Raw genomic sequence first — 13,202 nt, 5'->3', positions numbered from 1 at the left:
AGGTCAGCTCTGAGGGCCTGGGAGGATGGTTAGAGGTGGCAGAGAAGGGAGTATGGGAGGCAAGATCAACTGGGAGACTCAGGTTCTAGGCCAAGTGAGACACGATGAAAACCTGGGCCAGCCTGGTGGCCACAGGGACAGAAAGGAGGGATATTTGAGATGACAGGGTTAGGAACTGATGGAATGTGAGCACTGAGGCAGAGGAAGGGTCAAAGATAAAGCCCAGATCTCTGGTGTGGGTGACCAGGGGCTTGTGATGTGGTTGCCCAACATGGACGAGTCTGGAAGAGGAAATCACTGTGGGTGCAGGAGCTGCTGGGTTATAGGGTGAAGTCACAAAATCCTGCTAATGTGAGTCATGGTCCTCGAATCTCACTAAAAGCTTGTTGCTAGACCTGAAAGCCCTTAGTGAGGAGAAAAAGGTATTTTTTTGTTTATAACTGTGCCAAATGTTTGTCATTTTTGATGCTGTGTAGCCTTTAGCTTCCCCTCCGATGTCTGGGCACCCCTCGTTAGGGAGGACTGGTGAGGCACAGAGCCCCACTTCTCACTGTAGGAGTGAAGGTGGGCTTCTCCCTCCCCCCACATTCTGGCTGCCAGGATTCCAGCAAGCTCCCGGGTTCAGCAATTGGATGCTGTGATAGTTAATTGTCCATTTCAACTTGGCTAGGCCACAGTACCCAGATATTTGGTCGAACGCTAGTCTAGATGTTGCTGTGAAGGTATTTTTAGATGAGATGAACACTGAAGTCAGTAGTCATTGAGTAAAGCAGATCACCCTCCACAATGTGGGTGGGCCTCACCCAATCAGTTGAAGGCCTGGGGGGGGGGGGGGAGACTGATGCTCCCCTGGAGGGAATTCTGCAAGTTGCAATATCAGTTCTCCGCTGAGCCTCCAGCTTGTCTGCTTGCCCTGCAGAGGGAAGATAGCCAGAGTCAGTTTCTGCCGCTTGTAATAATGAGCCTTGCCTAATATAGTAACACATGCTCATTGTTGACAAATCACAAACACCAGAAAAGGTGAAAACAAAACAAAACTAAACTAAAACTAAAAAATTCACATATACCCTGATACAATGAGTTTTTAAACATTTTCCCAGTTTCCTTCCAGGTTCTTCTATACATGGTTTACACAGTTGCATCCGTATGTGTATGGTATTTTATCCTGCTGATTCATTGAGCATTCTGTTATCACTAAAGCATTTAGATGTGCCCTTAACCACTGATCATCTTACTGATACTCTTGGTCCTATTTCAGTCTTCTTGATGTATGCTTTCTGTTTGTTAGGCTGCCTTCTTAATTTCTTTGTCTGTTTCTTTGTTTTCTTGCCATCTGGGACTTATGCTGTATTTTATTTGCTTTTAGCTCCAAAAATTTTGGAAATAGACACCCCATTTAAGTTTGTTTGGGGTTACCTTTAAGTTTAAGAGCCACGTGGTTAAAATCAATTTCTCTAGTTACTAAAGTTAAGAACAGTTGCACAGATGTACAGATCTCCTTTCCCCATATCCTCTCCCTGGTTTTCATGTAATATCCTAACATATGTTAAATATTTGCTCATACAAATATTTTCTTAAGAATCGTTTTTTGCTTCGTCGATTTTGAAACCGTATCCCCCAAATTATGTATATGTTCAATTGGTTTTAATACTTATCGCATGGCGTTCCTATTCTTGGAAATGGTGCTTTTGGGAAGATATTAGAACGGTGCATTTTTTTGAGCCCTTGTCTATTTGAGACCATTTTTGTTACTTTCACACATGAATGACAAGTTGGCTTGCTCAGAGAAGTGTTCTCAAGCTATTAATAGAAACTTTTAATGGAGGTGAGTCAGACCTCTTTACCATCTTACTGGCCATCCATTACGTTGACAGGGAGGGATCATTCAAAAGGGTAATTTTCAATCCAACCTCATCCACTCTGAAGTCAGTGGAAATCCCCCCATTCTGGCCCATGTGCTCTCCCCTCTCTAATATCCAGTGATGTCACAAGTTCCCATATTTCTGTGTACCTTCACAGGTATTACAATGGATGGTTCAGAGAGGGTCTACGAAGTAAGGCCTGAGATCTACCATCACATTACCTCCAAATACCGGCACTGTGTTCATCAGCTCCTCTTAGGTCAACTTCATTGGCAGTGGTCACTTTAGAGTCAGCCTTCTTTCATCTCTATTAGTCAAGCTTCTGTAAACAAAAAAGGAACTATCATAGAAGAATGCAGGAAAGCTTCATGGAACCCAGGAGCAAAAAATGTAATTGGGTCTTAATAGGGAAGTGGAAAGTTCTTAGGACCTCCACTTCTTTTTTTCTTTTTAAAGATTTTATTTATTTATTTATTCATGAGAGACAGAGAGAGAGAGAGAGAGAGAGAGAGAGGCAGAGGGAGAAGCAGGCTCCCAAGGAGCAGGGAGCCCAATGCGGGACTCGATCCCAGGACCCTGGGATCATGACCTGAGCCGAAGGCAGTTGCTTAACCATCTGAGCCACCCAGGCACCCAGGACCTCCACTTCTTATTTCTGTTTCTCTCTGCAGTTGACTCATAGAGATAGACAGAGATTGCTGATGTCTACTTAGTACTTAGTCTTTGCCACAAGGACTCTTGGAGAAAGGTATCCTTTAGCATCTCCACTGCACAGATGAGGAAGCCGAGACACAGGAATTAAGTTGCCACCCCATTTGCAGGTTGCAAGCACAGAATTTAGATCTCCAGCATTGACACAGTGTATCATACTCAGGTGTAGCCACTCTACTCACATAACTTAAAAACAAATATAAGGTTCTAATTACAAAATTAAGGAGGAATAAAGGAAAGTAATTTATGAGAAACTAATATGTAAATGATGAGGCAGAGCTACACTGGAAGACACAGGAAATGGTTATTTGCACTTGCTTATAATAAATATCTGTATTCACAACAAGTAAGAAGATCAGGTGGCTCTCTGAAGAAAAAGTATAGAAAAAGAAAAAGTAAAGTTATGAGTAAGCATTAGGAGAAATAACAGGCCAAAATTATTTATATATGATGAAAGAAAGAGGAAAGAAAAACCTTCTTTAAAGTCATGATATGTGTCAAAAACAAATTATAGACGTCTGAAAATGAGGAAGTATGATTTTTCTCACAGGTGACCTAAGAATTCACTGATAAGCATACTGTCAAATAATTTCCTGCCTTTTGACATGGGACAGTGGGTTGCCAAAAGCCTCTCTGCTATACTGTTTTCCTTAAATTCACTCTGCTGTCAATGAAGTTTTGGAGGCCGTGGGCTTCGATGGGCCACGGGGCAGATAGGATAGAGGAGAAACAGTGGAACAGGGGCGAAAGGGCCTGGGGCAGACCCCTGGCCCAGCATCAGGAAAAGACTAGAAAATAAAATGGGCACAAAAGAAGTCCAATATGCAACTTCACAATGCATGTCTCATCCTTGAGCGACAGAATCAATATACATATGATAACAATCATAGGAAGTATTTTAAAAGAATCCTTTTAGTGAAATTAAACTCGATCTCTGTATTCACATCTCTGCCAATTTAATAAGTTTCTGGTTGGAAGGCAGTTACAAGGAGACTCCAGACAGCCCTGTTGCCTAGTTGTGTGTGAAAATTGCAAAAGCAGAGTGAGCAAGGTGCGTCTACCGGCCCCTTGAATACCACAGGCGGGGAGCCCTGCTAGGGGTGACCTCATTTTTCCCCAGTAGTGAGCAACTTCTTGGTAGACTTTCAAACACAACACAGGAGTCTTCTCTCCACTTACATGGTAGTTGTGTTCCCGGAAAATTCGGTGAATGTGAAAAGTGTGAAAAGAAATATTTTGCAGAGACAGAAAGTGGCGTTCTAGGCAGAGATATTTGTAAAAAGCTTTTGCACCTTACAAATGGCTGGAGGGCAGTTCTTTATCTCCCGGTCCTGCCCAACCGCGGCAGGAGGCCTGGCAGCTCCCATCCTCACCCTCTAGGTTCCAGCAATGACCCCTCCCCCGTCACAGCCACAATAGAAAAATGTCCGCACCAGGTGCCCAGTAGCCCTCAGGGGGCTGCTGCCTGGAAGACCCTTTGTGTAGAGAAGTCCATTTGATTCCCTTCTCGAGGACACAGGCAAGCATGGTGCGCACAGATCCTTCCACACACACATTCGCCATTTTGATTTAGAGGACAAACCAGTTTCCAAATGTGTTTGCTAGGCAACCGTTTCCTTCTCCGATTTGTATTTACCATCTTCCTAGTTTTTAAAAAAATTGTGGTAAAAACACATACATTTACCATTTTTTTAGATTTATTTATTTATTTTAGAGAGAGAGGCACACATAAGCAGGGGGAGGGACAGAGGGAGAGGGAGAGAGAATCTCAAGCAGACTCCCCCCTGAGTGTGGAGGCTGACATGGGGCTCGATCTCACGACGCTGAGATCATGACCTGAGCCGAAACCAAGAGTGCCACGCTTAACCGACTGAGCCACCCAGGTGCTCCCATAAATTTACCATTTTTAAGCGTACAATGCAGTGGTATTCAGTACACTCCCATTGTTGTGCAACCATCCTCACCACATCCTCACCATCATCCCTAGCTTTTGTATATTTGACATTTATTTACATTTAGAGAAAGGTTGTAAAGATGGTACGAAGAAATTTTTCCCACGAGCTCGTGAAAGAGCAGCTTGCTGCTATCATATTGTTTCAATCCTGAATGCTTTGTCGTGAAATTCTAAGAACAAGGACATTCTCTTACATAACCCCAACATAGCCATCAAAATCAGGAAATCAATGTTGATAAAGTACCACCGTCTGGCCCTCAGACCTCACTTAAGGCTCGCCAGTGGTCTCTGCACTGTCCCTTCCAGAAAAGACCCAGGCTAGGCTGAGGTGCCATGTTTAGCTGGGGCCCGGGAAGGACAGGCCGGGCCGAAGGCATCATTGGCCAGGTTGGATGGCTACTTTCCCATCTGTCTCTGGTCTTTGTCGATCAGTTCCTCAGTTTGTCCTTGACTTTCACCCTCTCTGCACTTTCAAAGACTACAAGCAGATTATTTTCTAGAACGTCTCTCAGTTTGAATCTGCTGGGTGTTTCCTCCAATTACTTCAGGTTATGCTTTTCGGCAGTCATGGTGAATTTTTCTCGCTGTACCCACTCAAGTGGTATAAATTTGGTTCGTTATAGGTGGTATTAACTTTGATCATTTGATTAGTGTTATCTTCCGGGTGTCTCCACTGTCAGGTTGTTCTTTTTCTTTTGTGATCAATAAGACTCTGAGACCATGTAAATACTCTATTCCTTATCAAATTTCACCCACTGGCTAGTTTTAGCATCTGTTAATGTTTGCTGGCTGTGCCAATAATGACTATGTTGTCAAAGAGTGATTTTCTAATTCCAGCCTTCCTCGTACATTTATGAGTTGGCATTTCACTGGAAGGAAAGCTTTCTTTTCTCCCCATTAGTTATTATGCCATTTCACTGTGTCAATATAGACTCATGGATTCTTATTTTGTTCAGTGGGCTATCATCTCTTACTATAATTATTTGTTTTGATGCCACATTATTTATTTTGCCCTGGATTTGCCCAGTGTGGGGGCCCATTGAACTGGCTTCAGTGTCCTTTGAACATATCCCTATCATGCACCAAGATCTCCCAACATTCTGGCAAAAGATGTTCTAAGCCCATCTTGTACTTTCTCTGTTCCAATCCTAGGATCACCCATTTCTACAAAAATCCCTAATTATTTTTTAGTAGAGAATATTTAGAAACCAAGATCGAGACTCTAAGAGTGCATATGGTTAATAGCATATCACCGATTTCAGATAAACTTAGGGCTCGCTCACTCTATCTATCTATCCATCCATCCATCCATCCATCTATCCATCCATCCATCTATCTATCCATCTATCTATCTATCATCCATCCACCTTTCTACCAATCTATGTCTCCATACACACCACACATATGTTTATTTCTTTATCTCTGTACACTATAAGCCATGAATCCATACCAATACTTCCAATTCCAAATCTAATGCCACAAAGTTCATTCTAGTTTGTCTCCTATATTTGTAACTTCCTTCTCTGACAGTGAGAAAACTGGCTCCCATTGTTCTCAATATATTTCCTTATTGCTTCGGTGTCCTCCGTAAGTAACCAGCCTACTGTGCCCCTCTCCCAGGCGCCTTCCGCACCCTGCCTGGGTTATAACACCCTGTCCCAGGCTCCCAGACATGGACGGTGGCCTTGCTTGCTCCCTCACTTAGTGGCTCTCAAACCAAACCATTCAGGAAGGAAGGGTGGCAGGGAGGTAGGGAGGCAGGAACTACCTAGCCAGTTGGATCCCATTTTTGTGTTATTTTATTTTATTTTTATTTTTTTAATATAGTACTGATCTTTTTTTAAAAGATTATTTATTTATTTGAGAGAGCGAGAATGAGAGAGAGAGCGAGAGAGCACACATTTTTGTGTTATTTTAAATTATTTGACTTTAATTAGAAATTATGTGTTTCACACTACAGAGCACCTGCTGTCTGGATACCGTGTGCGCTTTACACGCATCATCGCATCTAATCCTCCGTTGAGGTACATGATATTATTCTTTTATTCATCTTACAAGGGAGACATCTGAGCCTTCGTTTCCATGGCAGGTGACACTGCTAAGACAGGAAACCAATGCGTTTTTCTCCAAAGATCACCCTCGATATTCATTTTTAAAAATTTAAGTATTTCCAGTAGGGAACACCTTCTAGATATATGTCATCTATACATCAGCAAACACATTTTCACCTCTGTTCTTTGAGTTTATATTTTACGTTCTGGTGAGCGTACAAAGGGAGGGCTCACTATCTTCTCAGGATGACAGAGCTCCTCTATGAAATGCAGCCATTGAATTAAGTCTCTGCGGGTCGTCACTGCCCAGGAGAGTGCCTGCACATAGTGGGTACTCAAGCAATAGTTTTCCACATGGATGAGTGGATGATCTATGCATCTACAAAGCAAGTGATGGTAATGAGGTAGAAAGAGGGCTCACCAAAATATGATTACTTTTCCCTTCACTTCTCTGCTCCCTTGCAGTTAGATGGGATTTCAGGATAACAGTTCTTGTCAAAGAAATGTAGAGCAGCGGTGCCTGGTGAGAAGCCCCTGTGGTATGCCCCAGTCCCTCTTGTCCTGCAGGGCAAGTCCCAGATGGTGCAGCTACTGGGGGGAAGCCTCTGGCAGCCTGGTGCCCTACCCAATCTATCTCCCCCTTCCCACCCACTGCTTTGCAGACCCGGATTTTTTGTGTGTGTGAGACACGAATCCTCAAAGAGATTTTGAGGTTATCTTGTTTCTGCAGCATAACCTTGCCTATCCTGACTCCTATCCTTCCTCTCTAGTCTCAGAGACATGATTTAAACAGAAAAAAGTTACATTCCCCATGCAAAGTCCAAACACAATTGAATTGTCAAGGTGAGCAAATGCCGGTTGTGAGATCTCTAATAGAAACAGCATTGCAGGATATTCATGTAAAAAAGAAATGTTGCGGAGTGCAGGAACATTAATAAAAGACAAGGAAAAAAATGCCCAAACTCCTGGGGATAGAAGGAGGACCGACAGAGCTACCTGCCTTGTCATCTCACGTAAACCATTCCCGAGAATTACTTCAGGTTCTAACTTCCCTGATCCCTAGAAAGCCAGTTTTTGGTCACACTTTCTCTTTAAAGAAAGAAAATACTGATTTTGTTCATAGAGTTGTTTTTTTAAAGGTTCTGACACTTTTTCACTTATAGGAAGGTGAGAAGTACAATTTCGTTCAGCATCTGGCTAGCTTCGTACTTCCTCATCACAGATAATTTTACTGTTACACTTGTACAACAGTCACTTCAACAATGAAGTGGTATTTAAGACTAAATTAGGAAGATTATTTCCTTCACCTAATGTGCTTTTCAACATTATTCTCATGAGAACTTATTATAACAATTTTATGTATGGAGAGAATAATATAATGAATTCTCATAAAAATGTCATTTCAATTTTGTAAATTAACATTTTGTCATACGTGCCTTATTTTTTCCCTTTGCTGAAGTGTTTTAAATCTAGTCTCAGATGGAAAAACAAGGAAAATTTTTGTCCCCCCAACACTTCACCCTTAAATGCTTCACTGCACATACCCCCAAAATAAGGATCTTTTCTTACATAATCATAGTACCATCATCACGCCTAACAGAATTAACAATATATTTCTCAGAACATTTGAAACTCAGTCCATATTTAAATGATCTCAAAGATGCAGTTTTCTTTTATTTTTATACTTAGTTTGATTTGGGATCTAAACGGGGTCATATATTATGGTTCATTGTTCAGTTTCTAGTCTCTGTTAATCAATTTATTTTAGGGTTTCCTTTTTTTAAATTTTAAGTTCAATTAATTAACAATATAGTGTATTATTAGTTTTAGAGGTCAGTGATTCATCAGTTGCATACAACACCATGCTCATTCCATCACGTGCCCTCCTTCATGCCCACCACCCAGTCACCCCATCCCCCCAGCCTCCCCTCCAGCAAGCCTGTTTCTTTCCTGTGCTTAAGAAGTCTCTTATGGTTTGTCTCCCTCTCTGGTTTCATCTTGTTTTATTCCTCCCAGGTTTTTTTTTTTTTTTTTTAACTAACCAGAATCATGCTGTATGTATTGTTCATGCGCTTTTTGGAGATGTTCTCAGCCTAGCACACTGCTTTTGTCCATTCTATATTCCACAGAAATAGATGTTTGGGTTGCTTCATTCTGCTGTTATACTTATTCCCACTTTTGTGCACAAACTTGGGCACAGGGGCTGAAATTTGAGGGGGAACAGTGTCAATTTGAGCCCTTGGCAATCTGAGGTGAAGGCGTGTTGACTTGGCATTTAGCAGGTGGCAGGCCATGCATGCTGACTCGGGCAAGAGGGCGGCTGGACCGTGAATTTGGGACCCACAGGCCGATGGCATCGTGTGTGACAGGGATGTGGCTGGTTTTGCTTTTAATTTTTGTTTTTCTGGGAAACTTGATCTCTCCCTCTATTCTAAACGAAAGCCTCGCTGGATAGAGTACTCTTGGCTGTAGATTTTTTCCTTTTAGCAGTTGGAATCTATCATGCCACTTTCTTCTGGCCTGCAGAGTTTCTGCTGAAAAACCCACTGATAGCCGTATGGGGTTTCCTTTGTATGTACCTGCTTTCCTTTCTCTTGCTGCTTTTAAAATTCTCTCTTTCTCACTACTTTTGGCCATCTTATTTACTTTGTGTCTTGGTGCAGACCTCTTTGGGTTGGTTTTGTTAGGGGCTCTCTGTGCCTCCTGGATCTGGATTTCTCTTTCCTTCCCCAGATTCAGGAAGTTTTCAGCTATTATTTCTTCAGACAAATCTCCTGCCCCCTTTCCTCACTCTTCTTCTGGGATCCCTATCATGCGACTGTTAGGCCTGACAGCGTTGCTCAGTTCCCTGGGTCTATTTTCATTTTGTGTATTTTTCCCCCCTCTCATCTGCTCGGCTTGATTGCTTTCCATGACTCTGTTCTCCAGGTGGCTGGTCCTTTCTTCTACTTCCTCTTGCTTGCTATTTATTCCAGATGGTCTATTTTTATTTCCATTTAGTAAATCCAATAGCTCTAACTGGTTCTTTTTTACATCTCCTAGCTCTTGGTGGAGGGTCTCAAGGAAGTCCTGCAGTCCTTCCTCAATTCCAGCGAGAATCTTTATGAGCGTTACTTTAAATTCGCTATCAGACATATTACTTATCTCCGTTTCGCTTAGGTCTCCTGCTCTGATTTTGTCCTGTTCTCTGATTTGGGACACATTCCTCTGTCTCCTCATTCTGTCTCTTGCGTCGTCTGTTTTTCTGTGTTAGGAAAGTCAGCTACGTCTCCTGCACTTAAAAGCAGTGGCTCTATGAAGAAGAGGTCCGGCAGTGCAATGTCTGTTCCCCAGAACCTGGTGCTTCAGGGGGTGTCTCCTATGTGTGTTGCTCCAGGGTGTCCTACCTTGTGGCTGGGATGTGTTTGCCTTCAGTCCTGTTGTCTGCGATGGCTCTCTGCCTGTTGTGGGCAGAGTCTGGTGCCCGTGGTGTTAGTGGGCTGCTCCGGGGCTGCCTCGGGCTTGAGTCGAGTCAGACCAGGTGTTTGCCAGAGATGCAGTAGCACCACACTGCAGGCACTGTCCCTGTGTCGTCCCCGGAGAAGCTTTTGTTGGTGGGTGGGGCCTGCAGTCAGACCAGCTGCCTGCCCTCAGCCCACTGCTGGGGTCACGGTCAGACGGGTGTGTGGTTATCTTCCCCTGTCCCTGGGGCAGGAATCACTCTGGAGTGGTGCTGACCTCGTCTGGGCCGCGCACACACTGCCAGGCTTGTGGCACCGCTTTGACGGGATCTTGCCAAGAGCGATCAGAGGGGGTGGATCTGCCTCGCTGTGGCCTCTTGTCTATGCTGGGCTGCGGAGAGTCTGTTCTGCCAGTTTTGGGGCTGCTTTTTTGGGTTATTTATGCCGACGTGGGTGCTCTCTAGGCGGTCACGCGGCAAGAGGTCAGCCCAGGGACGTCCTGCTCCGCCATCTTCCCAGAAGCCTCTGCTCCCGGCCAGAGAAATCAATTTATTTTAAAATTCACCTCGATGTGTTCCCTTTTACTCCCCCCCATTTTTAAAATTTCTACTTTTCCAAATGTTTTCTTTCCTTTTTTTTTTTTTGCAAGGTAAGTCTGAGCAAGACTCTCACCTTGTATCTGGGGAAATCTAGTATTTTTAAGAAGCCTCTCCTAAATATAAAATACATATTGGCCAAGTGCTTTTTAAAAGTAAATCATTAAAAATATCTAGCTAGTAAGGTGCTGGAGAGTAAGAGAAAAAATTCTTTGGATGATATGACTTAAGTTTTATGTGTTTTTGAGTTTGCAAAGTTTATCTGGGTCAGAAAAAGAAGCTCTCTTTTGTTACAAATCTTTAAGTGTGATGGCCTTCTCTCAGAATTAAGACTTGTCTTACTCATTCCTTAAAGTTTTCTAGTCAAAAGAAGGATAAAGACTGATGTGTATTTGTTTTTAGCAGTCTCTAAAGACAATATGATACAGTAGTAGGAAAAAATACTAGCTAGAGCTTTAGGGAGTTAGATACCTGGGTTTAGTTCTGCCTTTATGTTAAACTAATGATTTGAGTAAGGCCTGTACCTTGTCTGAGCCTTGTTTTGTTTTTTTTTTTTTCCATGAGAAAGGTTGGTCTAATTGACATACCTGCAACATTCTAAAATTTCATAATGATATGTGACCAAAAAAGACCAATGAAATCCTTTTTGTCTCCCCAGCAAATATACCAAGGTCTTAGGCTTCCATATGAGGGCTGTTCTTCAGAGCAGGCCCTTTGGTACTGGGAACTAATTTCCCTGAGGCTGCTACCCCTCAAAACATTTTAGTAAATACGTCCAGACTCAGTTTACAAGCTGCACAAGAAAATAAGTACTAGTACTTGATGGCCACATCTCCTGTTTGATTTCATAAGCATTCATTGCAGGTTTGCTACTTAGATGAGCTGTGCTAGGTGCTGGGGTGACTAAGGCAGAGGTGGGCACAAAGATGAATAAGGCCAAGTCCCTACCTGCTAAAGAATTGGCGGTCTGGTTGGAGTGGGGAGATGGGTACATGCAGGACACAACCAAAGGGAATGAATAAAATCTTTGAGGGACAGGGAATATTTTCTGCATTGCATTAATATCTCCAAAGCCAAGATCCTTATATAACTTTATATTTTGAGGCTGATAAAGTTGGTTAAGTGTCTGCCTTCAGCTCACGTCATGATTCCAGGGTCCTGGGATTGAGCCCCACATTGTGTCGGGATCCCTGCTCAGCAGGGAGCCTGCTTCTCTCTCTTCTCCCCACTTGCGTGCTCTCTCTCGCTATCTCTGTCTCTCTCTCAAATAAATAAATAAAAAATCTTTTAAAAAAATCTTTAAAAACAGTGATTTTAGTGTAATCACTAGAATCAGTGGCAAGGGTGGAGATATGAACAATCATTATAGGTTTAAAAGTTAAAAAATTCAGAGCATCCTTTCGGCAAGGTTGAAGCCAAAAGAAACACACTACACCCTCACTAATTTAAATAACTGATAAGTAAATATAAGGACATTTAAGGGTTTATAACACTGTGAGGGCGCAGGCGTTTTCTTTTCTTTTCCTTTTTTTAAGATTTATTTATTTATTTATTTTGACAGAGAAAGACAGACACAGAGAGAGCACAAGCAGGGGGAGCAGCAGAGGGAGAGGGAGAAGCAGGCTCTCCACTGAGCAGGGAGCCCGATGTGGGGCTCGATCCCAGGACCCTGGGATCCTGACCTGAGCCAAAGGCAGACACTTAACCGACTGAGCCACCCAGGTGCCCCGGGCGCAGGTGTTTTCAATGGGATTTGATTTCTGCTGGGTTATTTTTCCCAACATGTTAAATGATGCCTTCATAATCATACCAATAAATATCTCTTACGTTGGTCAGAAATTTTAGTAGTTAGCCACTTGTTGATGTTACTTGGTGCTGACTTCCAGCTACAAAACTGGTCAGAGAAAAGCCATTGTTATCCCCACGCAACCCAGGAGCTTGTCCTACTGGAGGTACCAAGCATTTCTTGAAGTGGACTGACCTGTGCTTGTCACGTTGCTGGTGTAACCCCCGTGGTTGGTGCCAGGAAGAAAGGCGTCACCTTGCCAAGCGCTGAAGACGTGTTTGTTGAGGAAGATGAGCCTGGCTTTTCAAAAACATCACTTAGCTTAAAATCATGATTCTTATGTATTTATTCAAGAAATAGTTATTAAAAACCTACCAGCTATATATACACAATGGAATATTATGCAGCCATCAAAAGGAATGAGATCTTGCCATTTGCAACGACGTGGATGGAACTGGAGGGTGTTATGCTGAGTGGAATAAGTCAATCAGAGAAAGACATGTATCACATGACCTCACTGATAGGAGGAATTCTTAATCTCAGGAACAAACTGAGGGTTGCTGGAGTGGTGGGGGGGTGGGAGGGATGGGGTGGCTGGGCGATGGACACTGGGGAGGGTATGTGCTACGATGAGCGCTGTGAATTGTGCAAGACTGTTGAATCACAGATCTGTACTTCTGAAACAAATAACGCAACATATTTTAAGATAAAAGAAAAAGAAGAAGATAGCAGGAGAGGAAGAATGAAGGGGAGTAAGTCAGAGGGGGAGACGAACCAGGAGAGATGATGGACTCTGAAAAAC

This window comes from Callorhinus ursinus, unplaced genomic scaffold, assembly GCF_003265705.2.
Source record: "Callorhinus ursinus isolate GAN/ISIS: 27379988/994484 unplaced genomic scaffold, GSC_fseal_2.0 scaffold6, whole genome shotgun sequence".
Classification (NCBI taxonomy): domain Eukaryota; kingdom Metazoa; phylum Chordata; class Mammalia; order Carnivora; family Otariidae; genus Callorhinus; species Callorhinus ursinus.
Note: the sequence above shows the minus strand (reverse complement) of the source record.